The 13,955-nt window shown below is 33.8% G+C and overlaps 9 non-coding genes across 9 annotated transcripts; all 9 read right to left on the bottom strand.

Moving 5' to 3' along the window:
• Positions 1–412: 412 nt before the first annotated feature.
• Positions 413–485, bottom strand: TRNAK-UUU (transfer RNA lysine (anticodon UUU)). The gene has a single exon. It is a non-coding gene; the product is annotated as a tRNA-Lys (tRNA).
• A 1,080-nt stretch (positions 486–1,565) lies between these two features.
• On the bottom strand, positions 1,566–1,638 carry TRNAK-UUU (transfer RNA lysine (anticodon UUU)). The gene has a single exon. It is a non-coding gene; the product is annotated as a tRNA-Lys (tRNA).
• A 1,080-nt stretch (positions 1,639–2,718) lies between these two features.
• Positions 2,719–2,791, bottom strand: TRNAK-UUU (transfer RNA lysine (anticodon UUU)). The gene has a single exon. It is a non-coding gene; the product is annotated as a tRNA-Lys (tRNA).
• Positions 2,792–3,871: 1,080 nt separating this feature from the next.
• On the bottom strand, positions 3,872–3,944 carry TRNAK-UUU (transfer RNA lysine (anticodon UUU)). The gene has a single exon. It is a non-coding gene; the product is annotated as a tRNA-Lys (tRNA).
• A 2,233-nt stretch (positions 3,945–6,177) lies between these two features.
• Positions 6,178–6,250, bottom strand: TRNAK-UUU (transfer RNA lysine (anticodon UUU)). The gene has a single exon. It is a non-coding gene; the product is annotated as a tRNA-Lys (tRNA).
• Positions 6,251–7,331: 1,081 nt separating this feature from the next.
• Positions 7,332–7,404, bottom strand: TRNAK-UUU (transfer RNA lysine (anticodon UUU)). Its single transcript has one exon. It is a non-coding gene; the product is annotated as a tRNA-Lys (tRNA).
• Positions 7,405–10,791: 3,387 nt separating this feature from the next.
• On the bottom strand, positions 10,792–10,864 carry TRNAK-UUU (transfer RNA lysine (anticodon UUU)). Its single transcript has one exon. It is a non-coding gene; the product is annotated as a tRNA-Lys (tRNA).
• A 1,080-nt stretch (positions 10,865–11,944) lies between these two features.
• Positions 11,945–12,017, bottom strand: TRNAK-UUU (transfer RNA lysine (anticodon UUU)). The gene has a single exon. It is a non-coding gene; the product is annotated as a tRNA-Lys (tRNA).
• A 1,080-nt stretch (positions 12,018–13,097) lies between these two features.
• Positions 13,098–13,170, bottom strand: TRNAK-UUU (transfer RNA lysine (anticodon UUU)). The gene has a single exon. It is a non-coding gene; the product is annotated as a tRNA-Lys (tRNA).
• Positions 13,171–13,955: the final 785 nt, after the last annotated feature.

The raw sequence follows: 13,955 nt of genomic DNA on the forward strand, positions 1-13,955 counted from the left end.
ATAGATAAGTGATAGATTGTTTTTTCAAAAGACTCATGCCTGGACAGGCACCCTCAGATTAAAAGTGTGATGCTCTACTAACTAAACTATCCAGGCTCTATAAAACACAAAAATATGCAAGAAAATCGATGAAATTGTCCTCACTTATATTTTGAGCTATAGCGCTGTTATACTGTATACGCTTTCAAATTCTACTTTTCAGAAGGGAAAAGTATAATTTCATCTTGTCTTAATGAAATCCTCTAGGCTGCTAAAGTTTGAGGATTCAAGACCTCATTAGATCATACAGAATTCTTTCCTTAAGACACAAAGTTACAACTTTAATCTGATATCCAAGAAATTTTGACAGCGTGAAATGTATATAATATTGCAATCACCAATAAGTGAAAAGTCTGGTTTTCTACAAGAGACACGCCTGAACAGGGACTTGAACCCTGGACCCTCAGATTAAAAGTCTGATGCTCTACCGACTGAGCTATCCAGGCTCTGCAAAACTAAGACATGTGCGGGAAAGTTGGCGTTTCTCTCCTTCTCAAATATATTCTGGACTACAACGCTTTTTTACGTGTTTTCAGAGGTCACTTAGAAAAAGAAAAGTATAAACTTATTTTGACTTGATAAAATCATCTACGGGGCTAAAGTTTAAACAGTCAAGACATTGTTAGATTATACAGTTTTCTTTTTTTAGGGCATAAAGTTACAATTTTGTTCTGACATCCAAGAAATCTTAAAAGAATGGACTAGTTCTTAGTTTCAAAGAGAGTTTTAGTCATGGATAAGTGATAGGTTGTTTTTCCAAAAACTTACACTTGCACAGGTACCCTCAGATTGAAAGTGTGATGCTCTATCAACTAAACTATCCAGGCCCTATAAAACAAATAATGTGCAGGATAATTGATGATTTTCTCCTTATAATTTATATTTTGAGCTACAGATCTGTTATGTATAGTTTCAAATTTTACCTAGAGAAGGGGAAACTATGATTTCTTATTGTCTGGACAAAGTCATCTAGGCTGCTAAAGTTAAAGGTGTTAAGTTATTTGTTAGATCATACAGATTAATTTTCTTAAAACATAAAGCTAACTTTTTAAGTTGATATCCAAGAAATTTTGAGAGCATGGAACTTGTTTTAGTTTCAAAGAGGGTTTCAGTCATAGATAAGTGATAGATTGTTTTTTCAAAAGACTCATGCCTGGACAGGCACCCTCAGATTAAAAGTGTGATGCTCTACTAACTAAACTATCCAGGCTCTATAAAACACAAAAATATGCAAGAAAATCGATGAAATTGTCCTCACTTATATTTTGAGCTATAGCGCTGTTATACTGTATACGCTTTCAAATTCTACTTTTCAGAAGGGAAAAGTATAATTTCATCTTGTCTTAATGAAATCCTCTAGGCTGCTAAAGTTTGAGGATTCAAGACCTCATTAGATCATACAGAATTCTTTCCTTAAGACACAAAGTTACAACTTTAATCTGATATCCAAGAAATTTTGACAGCGTGAAATGTATATAATATTGCAATCACCAATAAGTGAAAAGTCTGGTTTTCTACAAGAGACACGCCTGAACAGGGACTTGAACCCTGGACCCTCAGATTAAAAGTCTGATGCTCTACCGACTGAGCTATCCAGGCTCTGCAAAACGAAGACATGTGCGGGAAAGTTGGCGTTTCTCTCCTTCTCAAATATATTCTGGACTACAACGCTTTTTTACGTGTTTTCAGAGGTCACTTAGAAAAAGAAAAGTATAAACTTATTTTGACTTGATAAAATCATCTACGGGGCTAAAGTTTAAACAGTCAAGACATTGTTAGATTATACAGTTTTCTTTTTTTAGGGCATAAAGTTACAATTTTGTTCTGACATCCAAGAAATCTTAAAAGAATGGACTAGTTCTTAGTTTCAAAGAGAGTTTTAGTCATGGATAAGTGATAGGTTGTTTTTCCAAAAACTTACACTTGCACAGGTACCCTCAGATTGAAAGTGTGATGCTCTATCAACTAAACTATCCAGGCCCTATAAAACAAATAATGTGCAGGATAATTGATGATTTTCTCCTTATAATTGATATTTTGAGCTACAGATCTGTTATGTATAGTTTCAAATTTTACCTAGAGAAGGGGAAACTATGATTTCTTATTTTCTGGACAAAGTCATCTAGGCTGCTAAAGTTAAAGGTGTTAAGTTATTTGTTAGATCATACAGATTAATTTTCTTAAAACATAAAGCTAACTTTTTAAGTTGATATCCAAGAAATTTTGAGAGCATGGAACTTGTCTTAGTTTCAAAGAGGGTTTCAGTCATAGATAAGTGATAGATTGTTTTTTCAAAAGACTCATGCCTGGACAGGCACCCTCAGATTAAAAGTGTGATGCTCTACTAACTAAACTATCCAGGCTCTATAAAACACAAAAATATGCAAGAAAATCGATGAAATTGTCCTCACTTATATTTTGAGCTATAGCGCTGTTATACTGTATACGCTTTCAAATTCTACTTTTCAGAAGGGAAAAGTATAATTTCATCTTGTCTTAATGAAATCCTCTAGGCTGCTAAAGTTTGAGGATTCAAGACCTCATTAGATCATACAGAATTCTATCCTTAAGACACAAAGTTACAACTTTAATCTGATATCCAAGAAATTTTGACAGCGTGAAATGTATATAATATTGCAATCACCAATAAGTGAAAAGTCTGGTTTTCTACAAGAGACACACCTGAACAGGGACTTGAACCCTGGACCCTCAGATTAAAAGTCTGATGCTCTACCGACTGAGCTATCCAGGCTCTGCAAAACTAAGACATGTGCGGGAAAGTTGGCGTTTCTCTCCTTCTCAAATATATTCTGGACTACAACGCTTTTTTACGTGTTTTCAGAGGTCACTTAGAAAAAGAAAAGTATAAACTTATTTTGACTTGATAAAATCATCTACGGGGCTAAAGTTTAAACAGTCAAGACATTGTTAGATTATACAGTTTTCTTTTTTTAGGGCATAAAGTTACAATTTTGTTCTGACATCCAAGAAATCTTAAAAGAATGGACTAGTTCTTAGTTTCAAAGAGAGTTTTAGTCATGGATAAGTGATAGGTTGTTTTTCCAAAAACTTACACTTGCACAGGTACCCTCAGATTGAAAGTGTGATGCTCTATCAACTAAACTATCCAGGCCCTATAAAACAAATAATGTGCAGGATAATTGATGATTTTCTCCTTATAATTTATATTTTGAGCTACAGATCTGTTATGTATAGTTTCAAATTTTACCTAGAGAAGGGGAAACTATGATTTCTTATTGTCTGGACAAAGTCATCTAGGCTGCTAAAGTTAAAGGTGTTAAGTTATTTGTTAGATCATACAGATTAATTTTCTTAAAACATAAAGCTAACTTTTTAAGTTGATATCCAAGAAATTTTGAGAGCATGGAACTTGTTTTAGTTTCAAAGAGGGTTTCAGTCATAGATAAGTGATAGATTGTTTTTTCAAAAGACTCATGCCTGGACAGGCACCCTCAGATTAAAAGTGTGATGCTCTACTAACTAAACTATCCAGGCTCTATAAAACACAAAAATATGCAAGAAAATCGATGAAATTGTCCTCACTTATATTTTGAGCTATAGCGCTGTTATACTGTATACGCTTTCAAATTCTACTTTTCAGAAGGGAAAAGTATAATTTCATCTTGTCTTAATGAAATCCTCTAGGCTGCTAAAGTTTGAGGATTCAAGACCTCATTAGATCATACAGAATTCTTTCCTTAAGACACAAAGTTACAACTTTAATCTGATATCCAAGAAATTTTGACAGCGTGAAATGTATATAATATTGCAATCACCAATAAGTGAAAAGTCTGGTTTTCTACAAAAGACACGCCTGAACAGAGACTTGAACCCTGGACCCTCAGATTAAAAGTCTGATGCTCTACCGACTGAGCTATCCAGGCTCTGCAAAACTAAGACATGTGCGGGAAAGTTGGCGTTTCTCTCCTTCTCAAATATATTCTGGACTACAACGCTTTTTTACGTGTTTTCAGAGGTCACTTAGAAAAAGAAAAGTATAAACTTATTTTGACTTGATAAAATCATCTACGGGGCTAAAGTTTAAACAGTCAAGACATTGTTAGATTATACAGTTTTCTTTTTTTAGGGCATAAAGTTACAATTTTGTTCTGACATCCAAGAAATCTTAAAAGAATGGACTAGTTCTTAGTTTCAAAGAGAGTTTTAGTCATGGATAAGTGATAGGTTGTTTTTCCAAAAACTTACACTTGCACAGGTACCCTCAGATTGAAAGTGTGATGCTCTATCAACTAAACTATCCAGGCCCTATAAAACAAATAATGTGCAGGATAATTGATGATTTTCTCCTTATAATTTATATTTTGAGCTACAGATCTGTTATGTATAGTTTCAAATTTTACCTAGAGAAGGGGAAACTATGATTTCTTATTGTCTGGACAAAGTCATCTAGGCTGCTAAAGTTAAAGGTGTTAAGTTATTTGTTAGATCATACAGATTAATTTTCTTAAAACATAAAGCTAACTTTTTAAGTTGATATCCAAGAAATTTTGAGAGCATGGAACTTGTTTTAGTTTCAAAGAGGGTTTCAGTCATAGATAAGTGATAGATTGTTTTTTCAAAAGACTCATGCCTGGACAGGCACCCTCAGATTAAAAGTGTGATGCTCTACTAACTAAACTATCCAGGCTCTATAAAACACAAAAATATGCAAGAAAATCGATGAAATTGTCCTCACTTATATTTTGAGCTATAGCGCTGTTATACTGTATACGCTTTCAAATTCTACTTTTCAGAAGGGAAAAGTATAATTTCATCTTGTCTTAATGAAATCCTCTAGGCTGCTAAAGTTTGAGGATTCAAGACCTCATTAGATCATACAGAATTCTTTCCTTAAGACACAAAGTTACAACTTTAATCTGATATCCAAGAAATTTTGACAGCGTGAAATGTATATAATATTGCAATCACCAATAAGTGAAAAGTCTGGTTTTCTACAAGAGACACGCCTGAACAGGGACTTGAACACTGGACCCTCAGATTAAAAGTCTGATGCTCTACCGACTGAACTAACCAGGCTCTGCAAAACTAAGACATGTGCGGGAAAGTTGGCGTTTCTCTCCTTCTCAAATATATTCTGGACTACAACGCTTTTTTACGTGTTTTCAGAGGTCACTTAGAAAAAGAAAAGTATAAACTTATTTTGACTTGATAAAATCATCTACGGGGCTAAAGTTTAAACAGTCAAGACATTGTTAGATTATACAGTTTTCTTTTTTTAGGGCATAAAGTTACAATTTTGTTCTGACATCCAAGAAATCTTAAAAGAATGGACTAGTTCTTAGTTTCAAAGAGAGTTTTAGTCATGGATAAGTGATAGGTTGTTTTTCAAAAAACTTACACTTGCACAGGTACCCTCAGATTGAAAGTGTGATGCTCTATCAACTAAACTATCCAGGCCCTATACAACAAATAATGTGCAGGATAATTGATGATTTTCTCCTTATAATTTATATTTTGAGCTACAGATCTGTTATGTATAGTTTCAAATTTTACCTAGAGAAAGGGAAACTATGATATCTTATTGTCTGGACAAAGTCATCTAGGCTGCTAAAGTTAAAGGTGTTAAGTTATTTGTTAGATCATACAGATTAATTTTCTTAAAACATAAAGCTAACTTTTTAAGTTGATATCCAAGAAATTTTGAGAGCATGGAACTTGTCTTAGTTTCAAAGAGGGTTTCAGTCATAGATAAGTGATAGATTGTTTTTTCAAAAGACTCATGCCTGGACAGGCACCCTCAGATTAAAAGTGTGATGCTCTACCAACTAAAGTATCCAGGCTCTATAAAACACAAAAATATGCAAGAAAATCGATGAAATTGTACTCACTTATATTTTGAGCTATAGCGCTATTATACTGTATACGCTTTCAAATTCTACTTTTTAGAAGGGAAAAGTATAATTTCATCTTGTCTTAATGAAATCCTCTAGGCTGCTAAAGTTTGAGTATTCAAGACATCATTAGATCATACAGAATTCTATCCTTAAGACACAAAGTTACAACTTTAATCTGATATCCAAGAAATTTTGAGAGCATGAAATGTATATAATATTGCAATCACCAATAAGTGAAAAGTCTGGTTTTCTACAAGAGACACGTCTGAACAGGGACTTGAACCCTGGACCCTCAGATTAAAAGTCTGATGCTCTACCGACTGAGCTATCCAGGCTCTGCAAAACGAAGACAGGTGCGGGAAAGTTGGCGTTTCTCTCCTTCTCAAATATATTCTGGACTACAACGCTTTTTTACGTGTTTTCAGAGGTCACTTAGAAAAAGAAAAGTATAAACTTATTTTGACTTGATAAAATCATCTACGGGGCTAAAGTTTAAACAGTCAAGACATTGTTAGATTATACAGTTTTCTTTTTTTAGGGCATAAAGTTACAATTTTGTTCTGACATCCAAGAAATCTTAAAAGAATGGACTAGTTCTTAGTTTCAAAGAGAGTTTTAGTCATGGATAAGTGATAGGTTGTTTTTCCAAAAACTTACACTTGCACAGGTACCCTCAGATTGAAAGTGTGATGCTCTATCAACTAAACTATCCAGGCCCTATAAAACAAATAATGTGCAGGATAATTGATGATTTTCTCCTTATAATTTATATTTTGAGCTACAGATCTGTTATGTATAGTTTCAAATATTACCTAGAGAAAGGGGAAACTATGATTTCTTATTGTCTGGACAAAGTCATCTAGGCTGCTAAAGTTAAAGGTGTTAAGTTATTTGTTAGATCATACAGATTAATTTTCTTAAAACATAAAGCTAACTTTTTAAGTTGATATCCAAGAAATTTTGAGAGCATGGAACTTGTTTTAGTTTCAAAGAGGGTTTCAGTCATAGATAAGTGATAGATTGTTTTTTCAAAAGACTCATGCCTGGACAGGCACCCTCAGATTAAAAGTGTGATGCTCTACCAACTAAACTATCCAGGCTCTATAAAACACAAAAATATGCAAGAAAATCGATGAAATTGTCCTCACTTATATTTTGAGCTATAGCGCTGTTATACTGTATACGCTTTCAAATTCTACTTTTCAGAAGGGAAACGTATAATTTCATCTTGTCTTAATGAAATCCTCTAGGCTGCTAAAGTTTGAGGATTCAAGACCTCATTAGATCATACAGAATTCTTTCCTTAAGACACAAAGTTACAACTTTAATCTGATATCCAAGAAATTTTGACAGCGTGAAATGTATATAATATTGCAATCACCAATAAGTGAAAAGTCTGGTTTTCTACAAGAGACATGCCTGAACAGGGACTTGAACCCCGGACCCTCAGATTAAAAGTCTGATGCTCTACCGACTGAGCTATCCAGGCTCCGCAAAACGAAGACATGTGCGGGAAAGTTGGCGTTTCTCTCCTTCTCAAATATATTCTGGACTACAACGCTTTTTTACGTGTTTTCAGAGGTCACTTAGAAAAAGAAAAGTATAAACTTATTTTGACTTGATAAAATCATCTACGGGGCTAAAGTTTAAACAGTCAAGACATTGTTAGATTATACAGTTTTCTTTTTTTAGGGCATAAAGTTACAATTTTGTTCTGACATCCAAGAAATCTTAAAAGAATGGACTAGTTCTTAGTTTCAAAGAGAGTTTTAGTCATGGATAAGTGATAGGTTGTTTTTCAAAAAACTTACACTTGCACAGGTACCCTCAGATTGAAAGTGTGATGCTCTATCAACTAAACTATCCAGGCCCTATAAAACAAATAATGTGCAGGATAATTGATGATTTTCTCCTTATAATTTATATTTTGAGCTACAGATCTGTTATGTATAGTTTCAAATTTTACCTAGAGAGAGGGAAACTATGATTTCTTATTGTCTGGACAAAGTCATCTAGGCTGCTAAAGTTAAAGGTGTTAAGTTATTTGTTAGATCATACAGATTAATTTTCTTAAAACATAAAGCTAACTTTTTAAGTTGATATCCAAGAAATTTTGAGAGCATGGAACTTGTTTTAGTTTCAAAGAGGGTTTCAGTCATAGATAAGTGATAGATTGTTTTTTCAAAAGACTCATGCCTGGACAGGCACCCTCAGATTAAAAGTGTGATGCTCTACCAACTAAACTATCCAGGCTCTATAAAACACAAAAATATGCAAGAAAATCGATGAAATTGTCCTCACTTATATTTTGAGCTATAGCGCTGTTATACTGTATACGCTTTCAAATTCTACTTTTCAGAAGGGAAACGTATAATTTCATCTTGTCTTAATGAAATCCTCTAGGCTGCTAAAGTTTGAGGATTCAAGACCTCATTAGATCATACAGAATTCTTTCCTTAAGACACAAAGTTACAACTTTAATCTGATATCCAAGAAATTTTGACAGCGTGAAATGTATATAATATTGCAATCACCAATAAGTGAAAAGTCTGGTTTTCTACAAGAGACACGCCTGAACAGGGACTTGAACCCTGGACCCTCATATTAAAAGTCTGATGCTCTACCGACTGAGCTATCCAGGCTCTGCAAAACTAAGACATGTGCGGGAAAGTTGGCGTTTCTCTCCTTCTCAAATATATTCTGGACTACAACGCTTTTTTACGTGTTTTCAGAGGTCACTTAGAAAAAGAAAAGTATAAACTTATTTTGACTTGATAAAATCATCTACGGGGCTAAAGTTTAAACAGTCAAGACATTGTTAGATTATACAGTTTTCTTTTTTTAGGGCATAAAGTTACAATTTTGTTCTAACATCCAAGAAATCTTAAAAGAATGGACTAGTTCTTAGTTTCAAAGAGAGTTTTAGTCATGGATAAGTGATAGGTTGTTTTTCCAAAAACTTACACTTGCACAGGTACCCTCAGATTGAAAGTGTGATGCTCTATCAACTAAACTATCCAGGCCCTATAAAACAAATAATGTGCAGGATAATTGATGATTTTCTCCTTATAATTTATATTTTGAGCTACAGATCTGTTATGTATAGTTTCAAATTTTACCTAGAGAGAGGGAAACTATGATTTCTTATTGTCTGGACAAAGTCATCTAGGCTGCTAAAGTTAAAGGTGTTAAGTTATTTGTTAGATCATACAGATTAATTTTCTTAAAACATAAAGCTAACTTTTTAAGTTGATATCCAAGAAATTTTGAGAGCATGGAACTTGTTTTAGTTTCAAAGAGGGTTTCAGTCATAGATAAGTGATAGATTGTTTTTTCAAAAGACTCATGCCTGGACAGGCACCCTCAGATTAAAAGTGTGATGCTCTACCAACTAAACTATCCAGGCTCTATAAAACACAAAAATATGCAAGAAAATCGATGAAATTGTCCTCACTTATATTTTGAGCTATAGCGCTGTTATACTGTATACGCTTTCAAATTCTACTTTTCAGAAGGGAAACGTATAATTTCATCTTGTCTTAATGAAATCCTCTAGGCTGCTAAAGTTTGAGGATTCAAGACCTCATTAGATCATACAGAATTCTTTCCTTAAGACACAAAGTTACAACTTTAATCTGATATCCAAGAAATTTTGACAGCGTGAAATGTATATAATATTGCAATCACCAATAAGTGAAAAGTCTGGTTTTCTACAAGAGACACGCCTGAACAGGGACTTGAACCCTGGACCCTCATATTAAAAGTCTGATGCTCTACCGACTGAGCTATCCAGGCTCTGCAAAACTAAGACATGTGCGGGAAAGTTGGCGTTTCTCTCCTTCTCAAATATATTCTGGACTTCAACGCTTTTTTACGTGTTTTCAGAGGTCACTTAGAAAAAGAAAAGTATAAACTTATTTTGACTTGATAAAATCATCTACGGGGCTAAAGTTTAAACAGTCAAGACATTGTTAGATTATACAGTTTTCTTTTTTTAGGGCATAAAGTTACAATTTTGTTCTGACATCCAAGAAATCTTAAAAGAATGGACTAGTTCTTAGTTTCAAAGAGAGTTTTAGTCATGGATAAGTGATAGGTTGTTTTTCAAAAAACTTACACTTGCACAGGTACCCTCAGATTGAAAGTGTGATGCTCTATCAACTAAACTATCCAGGCCCTATAAAACAAATAATGTGCAGGATAATTGATGATTTTCTCCTTATAATTTATATTTTGAGCTACAGATCTGTTATGTATAGTTTCAAATTTTACCTAGAGAAAGGGGAAACTATGATTTCTTATTGTCTGGACAAAGTCATCTAGGCTGCTAAAGTTAAAGGTGTTAAGTTATTTGTTAGATCATACAGATTAATTTTCTTAAAACATAAAGCTAACTTTTTAAGTTGATATCCAAGAAATTTTGAGAGCATGGAACTTGTCTTAGTTTCAAAGAGGGTTTCAGTCATAGATAAGTGATAGATTGTTTTTTCAAAAGACTCATGCCTGGACAGGCACCCTCAGATTAAAAGTGTGATGCTCTACCAACTAAACTATCCAGGCTCTATAAAACACAAAAATATGCAAGAAAATCGATGAAATTGTCCTCACTTATATTTTGAGCTATAGCGCTGTTATACTGTATACGCTTTCAAATTCTACTTTTCAGAAGGGAAACGTATAATTTCATCTTGTCTTAATGAAATCCTCTAGGCTGCTAAAGTTTGAGGATTCAAGACCTCATTAGATCATACAGAATTCTTTCCTTAAGACACAAAGTTACAACTTTAATCTGATATCCAAGAAATTTTGATGGCGTGAAATGTATATAATATTGCAATCACCAATAAGTGAAAAGTCTGGTTTTCTACAAGAGACACGCCTGAACAGGGACTTGAACCCTGGACCCTCAGATTAAAAGTCTGATGCTCTACCGTCTGAGCTATCCAGGCTCCGCAAAACGAAGACATGTGCGGGAAAGTTGGTGTTTCTCTCCTTCTCAAATATATTCTGGACTACAACGCTTTTTTACGTGTTTTCAGAGGTCACTTAGAAAAAGAAAAGTATAAACTTATTTTGACTTGATAAAATCATCTACGGGGCTAAAGTTTAAACAGTCAAGACATTGTTAGATTATACAGTTTTCTTTTTTTAGGGCATAAAGTTACAATTTTGTTCTGACATCCAAGAAATCTTAAAAGAATGGACTAGTTCTTAGTTTCAAAGAGAGTTTTAGTCATGGATAAGTGATAGGTTGTTTTTCCAAAAACTTACACTTGCACAGGTACCCTCAGATTGAAAGTGTGATGCTCTATCAACTAAACTATCCAGGCCCTATAAAACAAATAATGTGCAGGATAATTGATGATTTTCTCCTTATAATTTATATTTTGAGCTACAGATCTGTTATGTATAGTTTCAAATTTTACCTAGAGAAGGGGAAACTATGATTTCTTATTGTCTGGACAAAGTCATCTAGGCTGCTAAAGTTAAAGGTGTTAAGTTATTTGTTAGATCATACAGATTAATTTTCTTAAAACATAAAGCTAACTTTTTAAGTTGATATCCAAGAAATTTTGAGAGCATGGAACTTGTCTTAGTTTCAAAGAGGGTTTCAGTCATAGATAAGTGATAGATTGTTTTTTCAAAAGACTCATGCCTGGACAGGCACCCTCAGATTAAAAGTGTGATGCTCTACCAACTAAACTATCCAGGCTCTATAAAACAAAAAAATATGCAAGAAAATCGATGAAATTGTCCTCACTTATATTTTGAGCTATAGCGCTGTTATACTGTATACGCTTTCAAATTCTACTTTTCAGAAGGGAAACGTATAATTTCATCTTGTCTTAATGAAATCCTCTAGGCTGCTAAAGTTTGAGGATTCAAGACCTCATTAGATCATACAGAATTCTTTCCTTAAGACACAAAGTTACAACTTTAATCTGATATCCAAGAAATTTTGACAGCGTGAAATGTATATAATATTGCAATCACCAATAAGTGAAAAGTCTGGTTTTCTACAAGAGACACGCCAGAACAGGGACTTGAACCCTGGACCCTCAGATTAAAAGTCTGATGCTCTACCGACTGAGCTATCCAGGCTCTGCAAAACGAAGACAGGTGCGGGAAAGTTGGCGTTTCTCTCCTTCTCAAATATATTCTGGACTACAACGCTTTTTTACGTGTTTTCAGAGGTCACTTAGAAAAAGAAAAGTATAAACTTATTTTGACTTGATAAAATCATCTACGGGGCTAAAGTTTAAACAGTCAAGACATTGTTAGATTATACAGTTTTCTTTTTTTAGGGCATAAAGTTACAATTTTGTTCTGACATCCAAGAAATCTTAAAAGAATGGACTAGTTCTTAGTTTCAAAGAGAGTTTTAGTCATGGATAAGTGATAGGTTGTTTTTCCAAAAACTTACACTTGCACAGGTACCCTCAGATTGAAAGTGTGATGCTCTATCAACTAAACTATCCAGGCCCTATAAAACAAATAATGTGCAGGATAATTGATGATTTTCTCCTTATAATTTATATTTTGAGCTACAGATCTGTTATGTATAGTTTCAAATTTTACCTAGAGAAGGGGAAACTATGATTTCTTATTGTCTGGACAAAGTCATCTAGGCTGCTAAAGTTAAAGGTGTTAAGTTATTTGTTAGATCATACAGATTAATTTTCTTAAAACATAAAGCTAACTTTTTAAGTTGATATCCAAGAAATTTTGAGAGCATGGAACTTGTTTTAGTTTCAAAGAGGGTTTCAGTCATAGATAAGTGATAGATTGTTTTTTCAAAAGACTCATGCCTGGACAGGCACCCTCAGATTAAAAGTGTGATGCTCTACTAACTAAACTATCCAGGCTCTATAAAACACAAAAATATGCAAGAAAATCGATGAAATTGTCCTCACTTATATTTTGAGCTATAGCGCTGTTATACTGTATACGCTTTCAAATTCTACTTTTCAGAAGGGAAAAGTATAATTTCATCTTGTCTTAATGAAATCCTCTAGGCTGCTAAAGTTTGAGGATTCAAGACCTCATTAGATCATACAGAATTCTATCCTTAAGACACAAAGTTACAACTTTAATCTGATATCCAAGAAATTTTGAGAGCATGAAATGTATATAATATTGCAATCACCAATAAGTGAAAAGTCTGGTTTTCTACAAGAGACACGCCTGAACAGGGACTTGAACCCTGGACCCTCAGATTAAAAGTCTGATGCTCTACCGACTGAGCTATCCAGGCTCTGCAAAACGAAGACATGTGCGGGAAAGTTGGCGTTTCTCTCCTTCTCAAATATATTCTGGACTACAACGCTTTTTTACGTGTTTTCAGAGGTCACTTAGAAAAAGAAAAGTATAAACTTATTTTGACTTGATAAAATCATCTACGGGGCTAAAGTTTAAACAGTCAAGACATTGTTAGATTATACAGTTTTCTTTTTTTAGGGCATAAAGTTACAATTTTGTTCTGACATCCAAGAAATCTTAAAAGAATGGACTAGTTCTTAGTTTCAAAGAGAGTTTTAGTCATGGATAAGTGATAGGTTGTTTTTCAAAAAACTTACACTTGCACAGGTACCCTCAGATTGAAAGTGTGATGCTCTATCAACTAAACTATCCAGGCCCTATAAAACAAATAATGTGCAGGATAATTGATGATTTTCTCCTTATAATTTATATTTTGAGCTACAGATCTGTTATGTATAGTTTCAAATTTTACCTAGAGAAGGGGAAACTATGATTTCTTATTGTCTGGACAAAGTCATCTAGGCTGCTAAAGTTAAAGGTGTTAAGTTATTTGTTAGATCATACAGATTAATTTTCTTAAAACATAAAGCTAACTTTTTAAGTTGATATCCAAGAAATTTTGAGAGCATGGAACTTGTTTTAGTTTCAAAGAGGGTTTCAGTCATAGATAAGTGATAGATTGTTTTTTCAAAAGACTCATGCCTGGACAGGCACCCTCAGATTAAAAGTGTGATGCTCTACTAACTAAACTATCCAGGCTCTATAAAACACAAAAATATG

Source organism: Rhinoderma darwinii, chromosome 1, assembly GCF_050947455.1.
Source record: "Rhinoderma darwinii isolate aRhiDar2 chromosome 1, aRhiDar2.hap1, whole genome shotgun sequence".
NCBI lineage: Eukaryota > Metazoa > Chordata > Amphibia > Anura > Rhinodermatidae > Rhinoderma > Rhinoderma darwinii.